At 39.8% G+C, this 15,078-nt stretch overlaps 1 pseudogene; it reads right to left on the bottom strand.

Moving 5' to 3' along the window:
- Positions 1 to 623: 623 nt before the first annotated feature.
- On the bottom strand, positions 624 to 9,065 carry LOC122141074 (annotated as a pseudogene).
- Between the last annotated feature and the right edge of the window lie 6,013 nt (positions 9,066 to 15,078).

Genomic DNA, 15,078 nt, shown 5'->3' with positions numbered 1-15,078 from the left:
CAAACTGTCCTGAAAAACCATTTTGTGATAAGAGTTTCTCTTTTTTTAAGAGCTTAGTGTTCTTTATCCCACCCCCGCAAACACACACACACACACACACACACACACACACTTTTTTTTTTTTTTTAATTCTGTAACTGTCAAAAAAATTCTTTCAGAGCCAATTAATTGCTGTTTTTTAGAGCTCCAACATCCAACTAAATAGACCATCTACACACACTCAACAGGTGATATCTTTAATAAAATTTCTATATATTTTAACTGTCAAATTATAACTGGTTTTCTGGCAATCAAGACTGTTTTTTGAAAGGGAGACAGTTTTAATGTAAACCCACTGAAATATGGTCCAAAGTGTTGAATGTATTAAAAGCAATTTATAATGTTTATTTCACAAAAAAAAAAAAAAAATAAATAATAATAATAATAATAATAAAAAAAATGTTTTTTTTTTTCATAATAAATGGAATATATTTTGTGCATGCATGGTTTTACACCAGATTACTTAAAATCATTGCCTCCAGTAAAACATATTTGCAAAACTGTTCCAGCATATATGAAATTGAAAAGAATTACATGAAAATAAATATTTATTGTGATGCCTGAAATAAGTGTGGGAGCAGTATTCATTCAAATATCAATGTGTTAGAATGTTTGATGCCACAAATATAAGTGGATATGAGAATCTTAAAAGCCTTCTGAAAACAAGGGTAGAAAAATCCATAAATCAAAGGGTTACAAGTCGAGTTGAAACATGCAAACCAAAACAAAGCATCAAAAACAACAACTGGGGTCCAAAAATTAAAAAAAGGGTCAAGAGCAGCAGCAGTAAAATTCGGCAGCCAGCAGAACAAAAAAACACACATGACAATGGCCAGAGTTTTAGCTGCTTTTCTCTCTCTGTGAGCAGAGCTTTGGCTCTTCAACCCTCCAGTCACTCTTTCTGACATAACCTTGTTTTCGTGCAACATAGAAGATTTTCATATACAGAGAGCTCATAATCGTCCCGGGAAGGAAAAATGTGAGAATTGGACATATAATACCCCATTGCTTGTTAAAAACCAAAACACAACTTCCCGCACAATAAAACTGCATGATGAACGACTCCAAACCAATTTTGTTTACACCTGAAAACACAATAGAAAAACTGTAGAGAAATGAAAACAGCCAAATGAAGGTAGTAAATACAGTCACAGTGTTGTTTGTGACCCTTATTTTGTACCTCAGAGGGTCAAAAATGGCCCAGTACCTGTCAACAGATATTAAACTGAGATGCAGTATTGAGGAGATACAAAAGGTCATGTCCAAAGTAGAATGAACTTTACATACAAATTCTCCCAGATACCAGCAGCCTTCAACAGATCGCACCATGCTGTACGGCATGACCAAAGAGCCCAGCAGACAGTCACTGGCAGCCAGAGAATGAACGATCAGATGAGTTGGAGACTGAAGCTGTTTGAATTGAGAGATGGAGATGATGATCAGCAGGTTCCCAAAAACTGTTGTGAGGATCATCAACACCAAGAAAGAATACATTGCCACTTTAACCATGACATAACGAGGTACTTTCAGACAGGAGTCCGGTCGGAGGGGATAGCAGAGAAAAACAATCTGAGTGTCAGTTTCATTAGAAGTCATCACATCCACTCTAGATGCTGAGATAACACTCCTTTGTTACTGTAAAAAGGCAGTTAACTATAAACCAAAGTATAAACAGAATAATTTTGCAGATTATAGTTTGGTAAAGACCAATATCCAAAGAAATGTGAACATATATATAGTACATGCCCAACTAGTTTAACTCTCAAAATGCACACAGAGCATCTCAGATTTGTTTATATATATACACTCTCAGATTTGAGGTAAACCTCCCTAAACCTGTCACTGTTACCCATATTTACAAAAACAACATGATCTCAGGAGATTAAAATGAGAAAATTCATATTTCAACTGTGTGCCCTGATCTGAAGATCAATAAATGGGATGGAGACATCATTAAACCATTAGTGAGGGTGTACAACTATTCGGACATTTATTTTTTTCCCACCCATTGGTATAACTATCACTATGTCAGTCACTGCAGTTTTGAGAGCGTATCCCACATTCACATGCAGATGTCACACCTAAAACTTCACAGCATGTATGTGGCCGTTGGTCCTCTTGCCACCATAAAAAGCAACTTTTATTAAAATTCTGAATGGATTGTATGTGGCCTAGAAAGCGCACAAAAAGTGCTCTCTTTACAATTACTAAAAAACTATAAATCTTAGTACATCTCAATCTCATGACATTATGGCTGTGTTTACACAATCGGATCATCAGTCAGTCAGAACACGGCGCTTTTACACTTGGCAACATCAACTGACTTTTTTATCTAGATAAACGATCGGATCTGTCCTTCCCGTGCAATATTTAAATAAGTCTGCAGAGAATGGCCCAGTGCAATGTCAACCTGAAGTGGTGGGTTTTCTTTTGAAAAGCATTTTCAGTCACGGGATATTTTACAAATCAAAGAGAAGTGTAGGAGTCTCACTAGTCTACACACGGGTGTTCTCCGTCTTTTTTCTGACAGTTCGCGAGAGAGGGGGAATCGTTTTGTGTGACATCCGCCTTCGAATGAAGACACGATGGCTGGATTGCGTTTACATTACACCGAGATCCGATCACTACCTCTGGACCAGGACACGCTGATCAGATAACATTCCTTTCTGAAGTGCGTTTACACTTGTCTTTTCGATGTGTATGTGGACAACATTCTGATACAGGTCGCATGTTAATGCCAAATGTAAACGAAGCCCATGTTTTAAGCAATGAAGTTTTCTAAACTGTGAAATGTTTCTCTTATTTACATTGTGTCTACACTTTGTTATAATGAGAGGATTCATGAGTGTGCAGAACCAGTCAAAAACACCAACGATTTGAGTGGTATCAAGTCGATTCTAACTTAAACACTTCTGATTGGTCATTGTGTTCAAGAGATCAAAAGAATGATTTCCTTCAAACATTTAAATAGAAACCTTTGATGCAAACTGGCTTCGCCTATATACTATTATTACAGATTCAACTGGGGGTGCATTTACTTTTGTTTGATAGTGTTTAGCTGAGAAATGAAGACTCGTCAGATTATGTCACACCTCATGAGACCCCAGTGACTTTCAATGTATATAAAAAAAACAAAAAACAGAGACATTTTACAAAAATACTTTTGTGGTCTAAAAATGAAAGTCATACAGGTTTGGAATGACATGAGGAAGAGTAAATGATGATATAATTTCCATTTATGGATGAAATATGACGTAAAGCATCATTTAGGTCTTCCGGTTGGCGCCGCAGATGGAAGCCATGGTTAGTTGGTCCTTGGTACTCTTTTTGTTAGTTTGTCCTGTTTTAAGCAATATTTTCCCGATCAGCTTTACTAGGAACGAACTCCTGGACATCAGAGATAGCACAACAAATAACTTTCTGCTGACATTTGAGCATTCAGATGTTTTACTGGACATTTTAGTCAGAGGAGCTGCGTTCCTATACAAGCGCTCCAGGCGACGCAAGCGAGGGAAGCATGCCGGCATGCTCGTTAAATTCTGAGAGTGGGGATTTAGGACGCCGCTGCCGAGCATTCATCTGGTGAATCTCCGCTCCCTAGCAAATAAATCAGATGAACTACGACTCCTCACACGCACAAACAAGGACTTTTTAAACTCCGCTGTGCTCTGCTTCACAGAAACCTGGCTGAACGGAGCAATCCCAGACAGTGCGTTACTTCTAACGGGCTTCCAGCTGTTCAGAGCAGACCGCGTCATCGGGGAAAACGAGTAGCGGTGGATTATGTTTTTTTATATCAGTGAAGGCTGGTGTACAGATGTGACAGTTTTAAAGAAGATGTGGTGCCCAAATTTGGAAAGCTTTCTTCATTAACTGCAAGCCTTTTTATTCACAGCGGGAGTTTTCATCATTTATTCTGGTGAGTGTGTACATTCCTCTTGAGGCACGTGTGAGCGTTGCGCTAGAACTGTTGGCCGATCAGATCACACACACAAAACAACGTTATCCGGACTCTTTCATGATCATTCTCAGTGATTTTAATGAAGCTAATCTCACCCGTGAACTGCCTAAATATAGACAGAACATCACATGCCCCACCAGAGACAGCAATATACTGGACCACTGCTACACTGTTTTAAAGGATGCATACCACTCTCTCCCCAGAGAAGCACTGGGATTCTCTGATCACTGTTTAGTTCATCTTCTACCAGCCTACATACAGAAACTGCTAAGCCTGTAGTAAAATCTCTTAAGAGATGGACTGCTGAAGCAGAGCAAAATTACAGGCCTGCTTTGAACTTACTGACTGGAGTGTTTTTGAGGCTGCAGCCACTGATTTGGATGAGCTTACTGACACCGTGACATCTTACATCAGTTTCTGTGAGGACGTGTGTTCCCACCAAGACTTATTTAACTTTTAACAACGACAAACCTTGGTTCAGTGCAAAGCTCAAACAGCTTTGCCAGGCCAAAGAGGATGCCTACAGGAGTGGGGACAAAGACTTGTACAAACAGGTAAAATACACACTGAATAGGGAGATAAAAGTGGCAAAGTTAAACTGCTCTGAACAGCTAAAACAAAAGCTTTCAAGTAATGACTCTACATCAGTGTGGAATGGCCTGAAAGCCATCACCAGCTACAAGACCCCATGCCCCAGCACTGAGGCCAATCAACACCTGGCTGAATACCTGAACAAGTTCTACTGCAGGTTTGAAAAGCAAAAGCCTGGTCTGATACCCCACACACGCTCTGACCATCTCACAGCACAGCCATCAACACCCTCTACCTCCCTACCCCCTATTGTTTCTTAGCCTGTACTCAAGATCTGTGAAGAGGATGAATGCGAATTATTCAGGAAGAAGAAGATAAGGAAAGCCAAAGGCCCAGACAGTGTCTCTCCAGCCTGCCTCAAAGCCTGTGCTGTCCAGCTATCATCCATCTTCACATTGATCTTCAACAGGTCTCTGGAGCTGTGTGAAGTCCCCTCCTGCTTCAAAGGTTCCACCATCATCCCTGTACCCAAGAAACCAAAAATCACAGGACTTAATGACTACAGACCCATTGCTTTAACATCTGTGGTCATGAAGTTATTCGAGAGACTGGTGCTGGGCTACTTGAAGGACATTACTGGACCCTTGCTGGACCCCCTGTAGTTTGCTTACAGAGCAAACAGGTCTGTGGATGATGCAGTCAATATGGCACTACATCCTCCAACATCTGGACAAACCAGGAACTTATGCAAGGATCTTGTTTGTGGACTTCAGCTCTGCTTTCAACACCATCATCCCAGACACCCTTCAGAATAAACTCACACAGCTCTCTGTACCCACCTCCATCTGTCAGTGGATCATACAGGCAGCAGCTAGTGAGACTGGGAAAACTCACATCCAACACCCGCACCATCAGCACCGGAGCTCCTCTGGGCTGTGTTCTCTCCCCACTGCTCTTCTCCCTCTACACAAATGACTGCACCTCTAAAGACCCCTCTGTCAAGCTCCTGAAGTTTGCAGACGACGACACAGTCATCAGCCTCATCCAGGACGGCGACGAGTCTGCTTACAGACAGGAGGTTAAAGAGCTGGCTGTATGGTGTAGTCTCAACAACCTGGAGCTCAACACGCTTAAAACAGTGGAGATGATAGTGGACTTCAGGAGAAACCCCCCTGCTCTCCCCCCACTCACCATCATTAACAGTACTGTGGCTGCAGTGGAGTCATTAAGGTTCCTGGGCACAACCATCTCTCAGGACCTGAATGGGGACATTCACATTGACTCCATTGTGAAAAAGGCCAAGCAGAGGTTGTACTTCCTTCGTCAGTTGAAAAAGTTCAACCTGCCACAGGCACAGATGACAGTTTTCTCGGCTATTATTGAGTTGGTTCTGTGCTCTTCTATAACTGTCAGGTTTGGGAGAGCCAGCATATCACATTTAAGAAGACTGCAACGGACTGTTAGGACAGCAGAAAGGATCATTGGTGTGCACCTGCCCAGTCTTCAGTGAAGAAACGGGCAGGTAACATCATCAAAGACCCCTCTCACCCCGGACACAACCTGTTTGCACTTCTCCCCTCAGGCAGACGCTATAGATCTCTGTGCACTAGAACATCTAGGCATAAAACCAGTTTTCTCCAGCTAACATATGAATCATTACCTGTGTTCTGTAATTGATTTCCGTAAATCATTCTACATCTTAAATGATTGCCTTTCTCAAGTATTATGTAACACATATGCATATCTCTATATTTATACAGTTCTATATAGAGTAAAATTGCACAAATCTGTACATAAATCAATCTACTGTTCCAGATTCATATACATTATTTATTGCTAAGCCTTACTAATTTTATTTTATTTTTATTCTGTTCTCATGTCAGATGTGTATGTATGCATGTATGTATGTATGTAACAGCAGCACCTTAAAAAAAATTAAAAAAATAAACTGATTCTGATTGGGACTATGCTGAGAAAATACCCTTAAAGTTTCATTCACCCAATGGAAATTCTGTCTCATTTACTCATCCTCATGTTAGAGATGTTCACAAGTCTTTAAGTTGGAGTCTGAGTCAAGTCTCAAGTCTTTAACCTGGAGTCTGAGTCAAGTCTGAAGTCTTTGGTCATGAGTCCGAGTCGAGTCTCAAGTCATTTAATGGCTCCCTAAAAAAATCCCATTCAGTGTCACGGAGTCACAGCCTACACCCTCTCCACATGCCACGCCTACTCGTTCATAATCACCAGAATTCTGAGCACCTGTCCATCATCACCAGGCTCTCATATAAGGACTATCACTTCTCCTCACTCCTTGTCTGATCTAGCATTGACCCACATGTACTTACCTGAACCCTCGCTACCATTGTTGTTCCCCTGGATACCTGTTGTTCCTTCCTCGTCAGTTCCTCTGTGCCGCCTTCCGATTCAGTCGCGAGTCATCTACTTCCATCACAACCAGAGCTAAGTTCCAACCATCTTCGTGTCAAGACTATTCCTGTTGCTTCACCGTGTGTCTGAAACCTCTGTCACAATAAATACTGCTACACGTTCACCTACCTCTGGGTTCCTGTCTTGTGTCTGACATTCAGAATCCTCATGTAGTGAAATCTTCCTACAAAGCTGTTTTATAGGCTATAGACAAAATGTATGATCTATGATCTGTTTTTTGTTTTGTTTGTTAGTTTTTTTTTTAAAGAGGTGTTAAGAGGTACATTAAGGTTAATATACATCCAGCCTGTTATATGTTTTAATCCATTAACATGTTTAAAACAGTTTTTTCTCTAATCAAATTCTATAATAACAGTCCTATCTACCATGACACATAAGAATATAAGAATACTCATAAGAATACCCCCCCCACTCACCATCATGGACAGCTCTGTAACGACAGTGGAGTCATTCAGGTTCCTGGGCAGGACCTGAATCTCCCAGGACCTGAAGTGGGACATTCACATTGACTCCATTGTTAAAAAGGCCCAGCAGAGGTTGTACTTCCTTCGCCAGCTGAGAAAGTTCAACCTGCCGCAGGAGCTGCTGAAACATTTCTACTCCGACATCAATGAATCCGTCCTCTGCACTTCAATAACTGTCTGGTTCAGCTCAGCTACCAAATCTGACCTCAGAAGACTACAGAGGATAGTCCGGACTGCTGAGCAAATCTTTGGTACAACCCTCCCCACTCTCCAAGAACTGAGAGTGAGCAAAAGGGCTGGCAAAATCACTCTGGACCCCTCACATCCAGCACATGACACCTGACAATAATTGTGGAACACACACTATTTATACACTTATTTGTCTAACACTCATACTTAATTTTAACATACACATACATTTCAATTTGCACATAATATACCTGTACATACAACTGTCTATTGTTATATATCTGTACATACAATTTTCAATTTGTATATTTTTTTATTCCTTATTTACTTGTTCGGTTTTTTTTTCTTTTTTTTTTTTATTTTTTTTACTGTCACTGTCATTCTGTTACACTGTGAAAGCTTCAGTCACGAAAACAAATTCCTTGTATTTGTAAACATACCTGGCAATAAAAGCTCATTCTGACTCTGATTCTAACCAAACAGCTGACAGTAGCCATTGACTTACATTGTATTTTTTTTTTCATGCTATGCAGCAGGTTCCCAAAAACTGTTGTGAGGATCATCAGCACCAAGAAAACATAAGTGCTAGGCAGGTGAGCGCTGGTATTAACACCTCTGATTGGTCAGACTCCTTTGAGAGTCACTCTGATAATAACAGAGTTATTGGACCTCATGGGTCCAAGAAATTAATGAGGTGTGTGTGACTGACAGCTGTGGATTTGAGAGCCTGCAGTGGAGGCCCAGATAGACATTAACTGTGCAAAAAATATATGGAAATGGTTTTATACATAATAAGTATTAAACAGAACCTCTTCTAAAATTTAAGAAATGCTCAGGTCAGTGCAGAAATTGTATTTACAGTTGTTGTAGATATATAGTTTGAACTAAGCAATTTAAAGACAGATCGAAAGTTTGAAGGTTCTTTAGTCTTCTAGACTGAACATTTCAGCAGGGGTGTGTGAAGTGCATTCCCATATTTTTACGTTTAATCACTTTTTCTGTTATCTAACACTAAAAACACTAATAATTTAATAACAGTTAAATTAAACTTTCAATTCTCAAACTGAACATGCATTTTTTTTTACTGTTTGTTATAATGTTGTGATGCCTAAATTCACCTGTAGCATTGAACACAACAGGTTTTATTTATATAAATGTATATTATTGAAAACAACGGATATATTACATATAATATAGTTTTTTTTTAATAGACAAAATAGAAATATTAATAATCTAACAATACTGAGCACTTATTGGTTTATTATTTTCTTATTTGGTATATTTGGTTCCCAAGCTGCTAGTAATTTAATAGATAATAAATAATAAATAATAGTAGGTTGCATAATTGTCTAATAATAAGAAGAGGGCCTGAAAAGGATATACAGTATTCAAAGATGTATATTTCAATTCACAGATGATCACATAATTTTTTTTTTCATCAGTGTATATCATATTGTTTCATTTTGTTTGTTGTTTTTGTGACCATGGGTTTTAATTGTCAGGTGTGGATGGGTTCCTCTGAATCTGAGGGTATGTATAGACAAAACTGAGCTTTTATCATTAGGAAGACAGACAGGACAAACTTTAACTTTCTTGTGCTTTAGTCTAATCACAGCAAGACAGTAAGCAGAAGAATTTTATAATTGATACGAGAGGATACAGGTAGCCAATGGAGGTTGAATAGAATAGGAGTGATATGTGCAGACCATTTAGTGTAAATTAGCATTCTTGCAGCAAAATGTTGAATATATTGCAATCGAGAGATGGAGCGTACTGATTATCCAGGGGGAAAAAAAGTGTTACAGTAATCACAGGGGGTTGTGATTAAATAATGTTCTAGTAACTCTTATGAGGTCACAATTAAAACATTTATAGAATCATTACACTGAATGTTAATTAGAGCATATTGCTGCAAAATGACCACAAAAACACACCCAACTCTTCAACCTAGATATTACTGTTTATAGGATACCAGGCTTTAGGTTTTCAGTGTATAATTTAAAGATTGAAACCATTTTTCCACTGTATATGAATTTTGAGGTATTAACATCAAAATGATGGTGAGCAAAAGGTTATTTATATAACATTATAGTTTAGCATAGGGCTGGAGTTTTTTTTTTTTTTTTTTTTAGTTAATAAAACAACCTGGTTAGAAAAGGCATAATAATTTTAATTTGGTTTTTAAATGTGTATCAACCAACAGCCTTGCGTTACAGTCATATTTTTCTTGCCTCATTGATCGAAATAGACATAAGTGCTGGCCAGTTTTTTGTTTGTTTGTTTTTTTTTAACTCCTTTTAAATTTTTTCATGAGATGTGTATTTAAAGGCAAATACATTAAAGGGCTGTTGATTGCAATTTCACTTTTTTAACGTTAGTTAGTGTAATGTAACTGTTTGAGCATAAACAATATCTGCAAAGTTGCGGTGCTTAAAGTTCAATGCAAACGGAGACATCATCTTCTAAAATTCTGGCAGTTTATTGCCTACAAAAATGGCTCGTAGTGACTACAATGAGTTACGTTCCGGATTTTTTGACATCACAAACCCAGATAAAAAATCCTGTTCCTCACGTCCCCTGCCCTGCAAACTCTCTGCATCTCTCTCTCTCTCTCGTGTTTTTGAGAATTATGTCTTGGCCATGGACGAAGAGCTATCGGACGCCCGAATTATTTCACATTTTACACGCTCACGGTTGCAGATGATAAGTATGACACGGCATTCCAAGCTATTCGCACATTCTTCGAGCCAAAAGTGAATGTGGTAGCTGAACGGTACAGATTTCGCCAGCGAGGACAATGGCATGGTGAAACTACGGATCAATATGTTGCGGCGTTAAAGGAGCTTGCAGCTACATGCGAATTCAGAGCCATGGAGGAGGAAATGATCCGGAATCAACTTGTTGAAAAAACAAATTCAAATCGCATACGGGAACGTTTACTCCTAGAGGTGGATCTAACTTTGAAAAAAGCTGTCACAATTGCCAGCCAAATAGAAACGGCAGTGGCGGAGGCAAATGTGATGAGCAAACCGGCAGATGGCACAGTACAAGTGATTCAACAGTCACATTATCAGCACAATAGATCTGGCAGTGAAACGGGGAAAAATGCACAGACATTACGAGGAGCAACGAGATGCACTCATCTACATTCCAAGGGAAAACATGTTACAGGTGTGGGTCAAAACAGCATACTGCCAACTTTCAAAAATGCCCTGCCAAAGACACTATCTGTAATGCATGTAAGAAAAAAGGACATTTTGCCAAAGTGTGCCGTGGACACAAAAACGTAAGTGAGATTTCAATTCCTGAAGTGACTGTGCTTACGGTAGAAAGCCCTTATCGTGACTCAAGCAAGATAATGTGTACTGTTCAAATTACCGTATGTGAAACAACACAGAACGTGGAGTTAATGCTGGATACGGGCTCAGCAGTATCAATTATTCCAATGTCAGTGTGTACTCAGTATTTTTCTAATGCTACCCTTTTGAAAGCGAAAATGAACTAAGTGAGCTATGGTGGACACGCCATATCTGTGATGGGATGCATAGAAGCTGAGATCATGTATGGCGAGCGGCGCACTACAGCTGAACTGTTTGTTGTGAACACTGGCACTGCGGTGTTGGGACTACACTACTCAGCGTCACAGGAACTGCAGCTGTTAGATGGCCGTATTGTTACATCGTCATGCCGCACCATAAATTCAGCTGACGTTAGTACGGATCCTGAGAAACTGGGCTGTGCACAAGGATTTACACACTTAGTCAAAGTTCGTGCCGACGTGAAACCAGTACAGCAGAAACTGCGCCGCCTTCCATTTTCAGTCCGTGATGCTGTGTCACAGGAATTACAGCGACTCATTCAGCAGGATGTGATCTAACTGATTGAATCATCAGAATGGGTCTCACTAGTTGTGGTCACTAAAAAAAAGATGGAAACATGCAACTTTGTGTGGATTTGCGAGAACCAAATAAGGCCATAGTAGTGGACAGTTTTCCACTTCCTCACATGGAAGAAATGTTTGCAGAGCTGAGTGGATCAACTGTCTTTTCGATGCTAGATCTTCAAAGCGCCTATCACCAAGTCCTACTGCATGAGGATAGCCGCAGCCTCACTTCATTCATCACACATGAAGGCTTATTTCGCTATAAGCGAGTACCTTATGGACTGGTGTCAGGGCCGAGTTGTTTTCAGAGACTGATGTCGACCATACTTAAAGAACTTGCACATGTTTAATGTTACTTGGACGATGTCATTGTCTCAGGAAAGACCATTTAGGAACATGACAAGAACTTGAACGGAGCACTTCAGCATCTAGAAACAGCTGGACTTAATAAAACTTTGACAAATGCCACATCAGACAGACGGAGCTGTCGTTCTTAGGACACACAACCTCATCCTTCTCATGTCCATGCAGTCTCACAAGCTCCACCACCCACTGATACTGCCAGCTTATGCTCTTTCCTTGGGCTCACATCGTGGTATTCAAAATTCATACCTGATTATTCCGCAGTGGTTGAGCACCTTAGACCATTGACTTGCGGATCTGCTTCATTCACCTGGACGCCTGAGGCACAGAAAAGTTTTGAGCAGGTGAAAGACCTTATAATTAATAGCCCTGCACTGACACTTTTCGACCCTGAGCTACACACTATCGTTACAACTGATGCTTCTAATTATGGTCTGGGCGCCGTTCTCACCCAGATACACCCAGACTGGTCTGAAAAGACTGTTGCTTTTGCATCACGCACCCTCACACAGGCTGAACGCAAGTACTCCACAACTGAGAAGGAAGCATTAGGCTGTGTGTGGGCAATGGAGAAATGGAGAACTTATCTGTGGGGGCGACGTTTTACATTATGTACAGCCCACTCACAACACTGCACACTTCGAAGGGACAAGGATGAGCAGGACTTCGGATTGCTCGGTGGTCAGCTAGGTTGATGACTTCTGACTATGACATCCAGTACAAGCCTGGACGTGAAAATGTTACAGCTGATTGCTTGTCTTGCTTGCCATTACAGAGCAGTGAACCTGTGCTGGAGGATGACGTGGAAATGGTTGCACTTACTTCAATCTTCACGGCCATATCTGCTGATGATTTCAGAGCTGCAGGGGCTACCTGCCCCATATACAGTGAAGTACGTAACTTACTGATAACCAAATGGCCAAAATCTCCTAAGGGCCTAGGACCTGATCTGTTACCATACTTCAAAATTCAACATGAACTTTCTCTACAGGATGATTACGTGGTAAGAGGCACACACAGACTTTTAGTACCAGAGTCTTTGCGTGGGCAGTTCATTGCATTGGCTCACAATACTCATCAAGGCATTGTTAGAACCAAAGCAAAGACTCAGAGAGCTGTATTGGTGGCCGGGTTAAACAGGGTTATTAGTAAAAATCAAAGCTGACTTTCCAACTGAATTTTTTGCATCTTTACTCCAGTCACAAATCCTTCAGAAATCCTTCTAACATCTTATTTTCTACAAAAAAACATTTATTGTTATATTATTATCATCATCATTATTTATTAATTATTATTAAATGTTGAAAAAGAAGCTGAGAAATATTTTTTTTTAGGTTTTTTAGGGGGAGAATTGAAAAGAACAGCAATTGATTGTTAATTTGTTACATTTCCATTTCATTGGTACATTTATATTATTTACATCAAGCTTTTGCATGGTATAGTATTGTAATATTGTTATTGACAACTTCATAATATTCACTTGATTATACATTGTAGTCAGGAATTATAGTTTGGAAAAAGTCTTTGAAAAAGTCTAACTAGTAAAATGTTTACACTGTTATGTGAAAACTATACAAGTAGTATAAATAAATAAAAAGAGACTTACTCATGTTTATGATCTCTGCTGAATAAAGTGCTTCATTCTTTTTTCTGAGGAAATCCAAATCTCAAATCCTCAACCACATCACATCTTTTTGGGGCTTATTTATGTCCTTAATTCCTCTCATCGCGAAGCAAACATGTAAAATAATAAAAACTTGAAGAACCGTCGCGCTGCGTTGTCTCTGTTGTTTGTGGCGTATTCAAAAGCCGCGCGCTTCAGTGAAACATTTGAATCTCAAAGCGCCTAGCGCGGGGCGTTGTCTGCATTAGAAGATATGACGGCTTGGTGCATTAAAATAATGAAGGGAGACGTGAAAAAACGGACATCGCGTTGTTTTCATTAATGGATTACGTTATCACTGAAGAATATTTGTTTTCGTAGCAGTTTAAAAGTAGACATGTCAGGCTTTCTATAGATATCTCTCTCATGTCCTCAATGTGTTGAGTATTCACTGAGTTACAGTTCATATTTAATGGGGACGCATTTGTAACTGAAGATCACGCAGACAAAAGCTGCAGACAGCACTCCTTGTTTGTTATCTTTAATTTTATAAGTGCACAAGTTTTGTGTGTTATTATTTGTCTGTATACAAAAAAAGTAGACCCTTTACAGATTCGATTGATGTATTTTGCTCTTATCTGTACGATCAAAACTGAAAGTGTAATTTAAGTTCTTTTCGGGGTTTATCAGGAGAAATACCCACAAAAACGGTATACGCGTTAATCGCTCCAGAGGGTTAAAGGACTTGCACATGTTCAATGTTCTTACCTACGAAATGTCATTGTCATTGTCTCAGGAAAGACTCGTTGAGGAACATGACAATAAACTGAAACGCAGCACTTCAAAAAGGTAAAAGTACTAATACGTGTCACAGTAAAGTACATTCAAATCAATATATGTATAATCACATTGCCACTTGAATAAAGTTAAAGGGTGGTAATCTGCCAATTGTCCTGCAGGTGACCGCAATAAAGTCTGTTTCTTATGATGCACTTAGGGCTTTATTATTACTCCAGAGCACTCGTTAGATCTATGATTTCATTTCAAGTCCTACTTAGTTACGATGCGTTTGAGAAATACAGACCGTACTATTAAAGATCAGTAGGTACAATCGTTTTATGAGCTTTTTGGGAAACGCATACCCTGGCTGTTTGATGAAGAGAAAGATCTAAAATGTAGGTAGAATATGTGTCACGGCTGGCTCACAAGCCGTGACAAAGAAGGGAATGACACGTTGAAGTGGTATGCAAAAAGGAACTTGACAAGAACTTGAACGCAGCACTTCAGCGTCTAGAAACAGCTGGACTTAAATTGAACTTTGACAAATGCCACATCAGACAGACGGAGCTGTCGTTCTTAGGACACACAATCTCAGCTGAAGGACTTTCAACCGGATGCTCTCTGTCTATACGCGTCTCACATGTCCATGCATTCTCACAAGCTCCACCAACCCTGATAACTGCCAGCTTATGCTCTTTCCTTGGGCTCACATCGTGGTATTTGCAAAATTCATACCCCTTTATTCCGCATGTGGTTGAGCCCCTTAGAGCGTTGACCTCTCGTGGATCTCTGCTTATTCACCTGGACGCCCTGAGGCACA

This window comes from Cyprinus carpio, chromosome B20 (assembly GCF_018340385.1).
Source record: "Cyprinus carpio isolate SPL01 chromosome B20, ASM1834038v1, whole genome shotgun sequence".
Lineage (NCBI taxonomy): Eukaryota > Metazoa > Chordata > Actinopteri > Cypriniformes > Cyprinidae > Cyprinus > Cyprinus carpio.
This window is presented reverse-complemented; position numbering and strand designations above follow the sequence as displayed.